General features: G+C 36.1%; 1 long non-coding RNA gene across 1 annotated transcript in view; it reads right to left on the reverse strand.

The window, feature by feature from the left end:
* Positions 1-2671: 2671 nt before the first annotated feature.
* Positions 2672-8676, reverse strand: part of LOC117101858 — a 22208-nt gene continuing 16203 nt past the window's right edge. The window contains exon 2 of the long non-coding RNA XR_004444329.1: positions 2672-3603. This is a non-coding gene — a long non-coding RNA (uncharacterized LOC117101858). The remainder of the gene's footprint in view (positions 3604-8676) is intronic.

Genomic DNA, 8676 nt, shown 5'->3' on the forward strand with positions numbered 1-8676 from the left:
GCATTGCAATCAACAGTGTATCAGATACATGATACTTGGTAACCTACCTTTGGAAATAGTAATTAGCGCCCTCAGTTGTTGGTTTTTGAAGTTCTCGTTACTTTGTAAATAATTACAAATATATATATATATATATATATATATATATATATATAGTATATATATATATGTATATATATATGTATATATTATATATATATATCTATTATATATATTTTATATATATTATATATATACTTATAAGTTTATGAAAAAAGAAATTGTGCCAGAATCTTAGAAATATGCTGATGTTGTCCCATTATATAAAGAAGGGGGTAAGTCTGTACCATTAAATGAGATGAGAAGTACAAGTCTCCCTCCAATTAAAGACCACTTTTGGGACATTTTTGGACTGGTGTTTCCATGGTTTTTAGCAGCCTTGGTCTCTCATTAGAATAATCAAGTTAAAAGAAGTTTTTTTTATTTTGGGACCAGAGAATAGTCATCTTTAAGGTGGTCATAAATTGGAGGTCGAGTCTTTCATTAAGATGAACACAGGATTGAGCTAAAGCCGCAAGCGAAATCAAAGATCGTGGAGTTGTTATTGATAATAAGTTGAATTCTTGATTTCTCATTCCACACCGATTTCACGTGTCACGTAATTTCTACGGCAAATAAGAAATTGGGAACCGTTCATTTAGACATTGGATTCAGATAGCTGTTTCTTACTATATAAGTTACTTATTCGCCCGTCATTTGAATATTGTAATAATGTTTGGGTTACTAGTTTTCTTGAAGATTGAGATAGGTTAGAGAAATTACATTAAAAAGCTGCTCAGTTATTCCGGAGTTGAGGGGACTGGATAATGTGTTTAGCAAGACTAAACCTTCGAACTTATAGAAGGAAGAGAGCAACTGTTATCATCGAGGTTTTTAAAATTGTTAATGGTTTGATAAGTTGGGAGTTGGTACGTGTTTTGAATTGTCGCCAGCTGCATTTACTAGGGAACATTCATTAAATTTATATTAAAGAATTTTTATGTAAAAAAACCCTAGAGTTAAAACTATAGTGAAGAGAACAAAGTTTTAGTGCGAGAGTAATTAACGATTGGACTAGTTTGTCGGGTGAAGCTGTGGATTCACAAACAATTAATCAATTTAAATCAAGGCTTGACGAACATTGGCTAAATCACCACCAGAAGTTTAAACCGTATGTAAGAAACTCAGACAAAGGGGCGATTAAGCATTCTTTAGCTTCAAGATCAAGGTATATCATGGTAAATTACATTATATTCTGTCATAGTTATCCTCGTGTTACTCCGTACTGTCTGGTTCATTAGTGAGATAAGTTGATTTCTGCACACAGGATCAGCTACATCAATGTCGAGCTTCTCGAAATGAGTTCATGAAAATGTACTGTACTCGATTGATGAACAGTAGTTTGTTGACGTGGCAAAGAAAATTTAACTCAATATTACTCTTAAATGGACCGTCAATGTTATCATCCAGTGATTCCTGATACAAGTCTCACTTTGTTTTGTTTTGTTTTTTGTCTAATTGAAGTGAACACGTTGGCTGCCAGCGACGGTAGGCCTATACTCGTCCCACGGGGTTTTGCTGGTGGCGCCAGGACGACTAAAGTATACTCGTCAAGATAGGGGTAACATTTTAGCGTTTATTACTTCTTTGTTATACATTTTAGAACCACAGACTTAACGTCTGGTAGTTCGGGGAATTTTATGTTTTTTGTGTTATGTTGCCGGCCGGCAGTACATTCGAGAGGCACAAATGGAGGCTCCCTTAAAACATATACCAAACTATGCAAAAAGCGGACGAGATCACTCGTTCCCTATTATTTGTTAGACATCATTTTGATGATATATGACTAGATAAAAATTTTTAAAAAGTATGTTTGTACATGAAAACATGTTTTGGCACACGGAAGGAACCTTAAAAAAAGGCAGTCAACGAAAAAATTAACATTAACGTTTATCCTTGGTTGCGAACAAGTTAATACTTACTAGTTAATTTTTTTATTGGCCTGTAGGCCTATAGTGATTTTAAGGAAGCTAACGAACTCAGTTGATTAACAACCAGTATTACCAAAGTACAATTTCTAAATAGCTGTTTCTGACGATCACTTTAGTGTACAAATTATACGTTGAGCAGTGTAATCATTTTCAAACATTCGTTCCTTATCCATGACGAAAAATGAAGTAGGACATTTTTACGTTATATCACAGTAAGGCTCCTTGACTTGAAAAAAAAAGACCAAAAAAAATAAAAAATCAGTGATGCTGTTTGTAGACTAAAGCTTGATTGCCATACACGCCATCGCCGACAGCTTTTGGATTACCCCCCAAAAAACAGTACGGTATTAAGTAAGAGGCATATTACTTATCTATGCCAAACATATTACCATGTGTATTGATTTCTTGTTCATAATACTTGTAATTGCATTGTTGCAAGTTGTGCATAACAAGAGATTATATAATCCTCTCAAGAGTTGGCTAATTAATATTCCATCTTCACCTTCCTCTGCTAGTTGTTATTCTCCACTGACGTCACAGCTACACTCTGGTTTTTCCCTATTTTTTGTTGCCTTACCGTACTATTTGTCTTTGGTGATTGCGCCCTCTTCGAAAAATGAAAATATAGTTTGAAACTTTTAATGCAATTTGAAGAAAACAAGTCAGGATATTTTGAGTTTTATTAAAATATGTGACGAAAGATACCGTAAACAAAATCAGTCATGTTTTGCTTAATTACATAATAATGCAAGTTATAGATTTTTAAAATATTCCCCGCCTGACTTTTCGAAAATGAATAAAGACTATCCTTATCGTCGTCATTTTTTTTCTTCTTAATCAAATAATTAATCGCTTAGTTTCCTACAACAATTTGTCTGTTTACATTTACAAAGAATATTATTGTTAATTTAACTTGGTATGTGACTACATTTTGATGATGACTCACTTCTATATTGCAGATTATCTGGAAATTACAATAACAACACATTATCTAAACCATAATATGCCGCATGTACTTTTAATTAAAACAATACAAACTTCATTATTTTTATACATATACAGTATATTTAAAGTTTTTATAGTAAAATCAAATATTCATCTTGATGGAGAGAACATAAATTGGTATCGAACAGTTTTCAACGTTTATAATGTTTTTGTAAAAATAATGTCTTTCAAGGCAATTGATGATTTGAACATGCGTCGTCCGAAATATATATTTACTCATAACCAAAAATATATTTCGAATTCTTAACAGTTTTTAATTGGTGCGAAGAGTCACCCACGTGATAGAACATGCTATACTCCTTGTAACTGATTGGTTGAAACAAATCTGTAATAGTCTGTGAAGTGGTGCTTCTAAGATCTACTGGCTACGACTGAGTTGTAAGGCTTTCAATAGTTGCTGGCATTGGTGATTTTACTTATCTTCTTGGCCGAGTTCATTGCGTAAATTTGAGGGAGAGCGTTTGTGGAAGCCAAAGCACTCCATTAACGTCATCATGTCGTTGGCCGCTGCGCAAGGTTTTCCTCGCTTAATCGCCTTGGTATGGATTTCGTTTAGATCTCCAAGAATCCGCTTTAATATCTGATAGTTCTGAAAGATTAGGACAATTTTAAGAAACAAGATCAATAATATCGATATGAACCATTTTTTACGTTGTTAGAATAGCAAGTACACATCAGATTAGTTTACGATCGGACACTCAGTGATGTGTCCATGGCATATTTTACATAAAGAATATGACTAGAAGATGATTATGATGATAATGATGATAATGGTTAGGATTACGATGATGATGATGATGATGATATTGAGTATGGTAATAATGATTATGATGATAATGATTGGGGAATGCAGAAAATCGAGAGATAGAGGTCCATATCACCAGTCAGTGGGGAGCCGACAGTAACCCAGGTCGTCCCTTACTTTGTAACCCTGTAACCCGGTAACATTAACCCTGGCCGTCCCTTACTTTGTAACCCTGTAACCCGGTAACAGTAACCCAGGCCGTCCGTTACTTTGTAACTCAGTAATCCGGTAACAGTAACCCAGGCCGTCCCTTACTTTGTAACCCAGTAATCCGGTAACAGTAGGCCTAACCCAGCCGTCCCTTATTTTGTAACCCAGTAACCCGGTAACAGTAACCCAGGCCGTCCCTTACTTTGTAACCCAGTAACCCAGTAACAGTAACCCAGGCCGTCCCTTAACCTCTAACCCAGTAACCCAGGCCGTCTCTTACTTTGTAACCCAATAACCCGGTAACAGTAACACACCCAGGCCGTCCCTTACTTTGTAACCCAGTAACCTGGTAACAGTAACCCAGGCCGTCCCTTACCCTGTCCCTTTCCAGCTGCTACTCTCTCCAATTTGACTGCCATGTTGTTGACCTTACATAGGACCTACCAGAAACTGGTTAGTGGTTTCAGATATAAACTATGTATTTGTACGAAGGATTTAACGATTGAACGCTTTATGATGCTAAACATATCTATTTTTGGAAGTACAATTGAACTAAATCAATATTCAATCTACTTATATTGTACGTCCAATCTAATTTAAACATTGTAAGGGCATGTCATTATGTCTAAGTGTAGATAACACGTACAACGTATGTCAATATAGAAAGTGTTTAATGTTCACTAATGTGTTATGGATTTACATAAAAGCGTTTATTGACTACCAATGTGTTAGATAACACGCAACCTTTTGTGTGTGTTAGATAACACGCAGCCTTCTGTGTGTGTTAGATAACACGCAACCTTCCGTGAATAAAGAAAGTGTTTAATGTTATAGATTTACATGAACGCGTTTATTGAATACTGTGTGTTGTAAAATATGGGGGTATATGAGGTGCTCAAGCGCTCCACACCCTTTGCGGGTGTTGAGACCGACCAGCTCAGATTGAGCGAAAAGTGAAAGTAGTAGCCTGTCGGTAAACCGTAGAGCACCCAAGTCAACCTTTCCTTCCCGTGGTGTACCCTGGTAACCATTATCTTGTGATAGTAGGCTAACAAGGCTCTGGCTAAGGGAAGGGAAACCCCGAAAATAAACCTACTGCGATGGGCCAACAACCCGTCCAGTTCAAAATTATTGTTACGGAAACTGAAAGTATTACTCAAATACCAGCGTGCGCTGAAATTTGTGGTGATGATAGGATGACAGTCCAGATACCAGAGGATGAGGACATAAGGTACATGGATAGTATGACGCTGTCGGATCAAAGCCTACGGGAAGTTCGGCAGTCAAATTTGCCGCTAATCAAGCCTAAAGAAAGTATTAACATTGGATGTTGGAATGTTAGAACGCTCTACACAATTGCGAAATCTGCGCAACTCGCAAAGGAAATGCATAATTATAAAATTGATATTTTGGGCATTAGTGAATGCAGGTGGTCTGGACATGGGATAGTCAAATTGGGTACCGGTGAGAGTATACTTTTTTCGGGAAGAGAGGACAACTTGCATAAACACTGAGTGACCTTGAGGGTATCGAGAAGAGCAGACAAAGCAATAATAGAATGGAAACCTATAAATGATAGAATTATATTTGCAAGGTTTTATTCCAAATTCGTGAAGCTGTCTACAATACAAGTCTATGCACCCACTAATGAAGCAAGTGATGATGATAAAGTTATATTTTATGATCAGTTACAAGCAACAGTTGACAATATACATAAGCATGATATTCTTTTTGTAATGGGGGATCTGAATGCCAAAGCTGGAGAAGGAAACGAGGGATAGCGTATTCAAAATTCTGCTGCTCGTCTGGTTACCTTAACTAAGCGACGTATCCATATTACACCCATACTATATGATCTACACTGGCTTCCTGTCGACAAAAGAATTATTTATAAAACATTGCTGTTAACATATAAGGCAATGAACAATCTCGCTCCAGAATACATCACCGAACTCCTGACTCCTTACACGCAAACACGCTCTCTCCGATCCGCTTCTAAGAATCTTCTAAAAGTTCCGAAAAGCACTACCATCACATACGGCTCACGGGCATTCACCTCTGCGGCGTCTACCTTATGGAATGCACTTCCAGATGAAATCAGGAACGCCGACTCACTTCAGCTTTTTAAAACACAACTCAAAACTCACCTCTTCACTGAAAGTTTTGCTGAATTCCTTTAAGACACTTTTTACCACTTTTTTGTTTTTTTCCCTTCTTTTAACTGCTTAGCTAGACACCGCCATCACTTGAGCACCTGTGAGTCATGCATCGGCGGGCTTTACGCCTTAAATTGCCGATAAACGGTGCGGTGTTGGTTTGGTTCGTTTAGGAGTTTTATTTTTTCTTTGTTAGTCTAGGTTCATGGTTTTTTATTCTCTTGTCCGTTTCCTTCCGTTGTTGTGAAGCGCCTCGAGGTTGGTCTAACGGGAGGCGCTATACAAATCGCAAATTATTATTATATTATTATTATATGAAAGTGTGCTTGGTAGGCATGGAATTGGTATACGTAATGAAAATGGAGAGCGGCTGATAAATTTCTGTGGACTCAGCAACCTGGTGGTAACTGGTACTATCTTTCCTCATCGACTAATCCATAAGCAAACATTGACTTCTCCAGGAGGGAGAGTAAAGAATCAAATTGATCATGTCTTGGTAAGTAGACAACATAGAACATCTATAATGGACACAAAAGCAATGAGAGGAGCTGATATACCAAGTGACCATCAGCTGGTACGTTCCAAAATTAAACTAAAGCTGAAAAGAAAAATTGATAACAGAAGACTTAGACTTTGCAGACGATATCGCACTTGTGTCACCAAACTGTCAGCAATTGCAAATAAAAGCTACAAAACTCTCACAATTTGCTGCACAAACTGGGCTCAAAATTAATAAGATGAAATCAGAAGTGTTAAGGATAAATAGCAACAGTAATAATAGAATACAAATGGGAGAACAGCAACTAAATGAAGTCGATAAATATACTTACCTGGGTGCTATTGTCAGTAAACAAGGAGGGTCTAGGCCCGTTGCCACATTTGGGAAAGTCGAATATTTATATTATTTTGGTGGGTATTTTTACACAGATTTGTACTAGTAGGCCTATTGTAGCAGAATTTTTTCTTGATTATATTTACTTTCCAGTTCCTAGTCCTCTACACATATAAATATAATCTTATGTAAAAACTTGTGAACAAAATCCAATATGAGACATCCAACCAGGGATAGACTGACAGAGTAGGAGCAAGTTTATTTTCACCCGAATGCAACGTTTCATTGATTTATTCTATGCCAGAGTTAGCGATATTGCACAAAAATTTAGCTGTTTGCCTTAATCATCAAATAAACGTGTCTGAACTGTGAATAAGAGTAATTACCAAAATGTTTGAATTCAGCTAATTTTATATCAATTTAATTCATATTGGAATATCTTATTCAACAATAGCCTAAACACCATGAATGACCTTTGGCGAGTGTAGCCTTAGGTGGTTTGTATAGTTCATAAAGGCATCTAGCATAAAGTACAACAATATGATGTCTATCATTAAATTCATGTTGATGACGTTGACGCTTGAATTCAAATAACAGTGTGATAATACTCTTCCATTCGCTTCCTTAGCTTTTCCACTTGGCTGAAATTCGATTTTTTTTTATTGTTCAAACGTGTAGATCACCCGCTGTGCCTATATGCAGAAATTACCGAAAACAGTGTAGTGACGTTCTACGTTGTTATGTCTAAGCATAGAGAAATTAGAACTATTTTCTCTATGGTCTAAGCTGTCTGTAGGTTTGTTTATATCTTGTTCTCTTTTTGACGTGTTTGTTTTAAGCGCCTCGAGGTTCTACACGGGGAGCATGCACAGTTTAGTAATCATTCTTCACATTAAGTGCACAATACGCCCAGAATAATAAGAATGCTATTGAAACATGTTTGATGATTATATACAAAATCATATTATAAGGTTTGGCACTCCCTATCAACTATGATAATTAGTAGGCCTATCTCAATATTATGTTGGTTCTCTAAGCTTGGGTATATTTAATGAATTTATTTATGATGCCTAACTGTTCGAGTGAACCCCGTGATGTAACGCTATATATGGACTTATATGCCTATAGATACTAAATAAATGCATATCAATAACTAGCTACTGCACGTAAACTTTTTACTAAGGTTTTAATAGGCCAAAAGTGCTCATGCTACTCGACCAAACGCAAGAAACCTTTTGGTTGGATTTTATTGACAAACCTGCAGATTGACTGACCATCCCTGATTCTAAATGACACTGCGTTGAACCATAAAACATATTGTATAACAGTTATTTTTATTTCACGATATGGTTTTTCTCTATAAATGTGTTAACTCGTACTTTAGTTGTGATCTTGTACATCTGTTTGGTTTGCATGTTAATTCTAGAAGTCTTCGTTCCTGTCCTACCTTTAATGTCCCCTTTTGTAGAGTTGATGTCTGTAAACGTAGTTTTATTTCTAGACTTTCTCTTCAATATAATTCTCTTATTTTAACCTTTAATATTGACATTTTTCACAATAGTTTGTCTATATTTCGTTCTATTATTATTATTATTATTAATCATTTGAATAGGTGAGATTTTTGTACTCTTTCGTCTATATATTTGATATATTTAAATTTTATATATTTTACCAGCCTGTTAGTGGCGATGATTCGCTGTTGGTCTGTTGAAATGAAAT

Source organism: Anneissia japonica, unplaced genomic scaffold (assembly GCF_011630105.1).
Source record: "Anneissia japonica isolate Jap-2015-1 unplaced genomic scaffold, ASM1163010v1 scaffold4988_len2956909_cov206, whole genome shotgun sequence".
Taxonomy (NCBI): Eukaryota; Metazoa; Echinodermata; class Crinoidea; order Comatulida; family Comatulidae; genus Anneissia; species Anneissia japonica.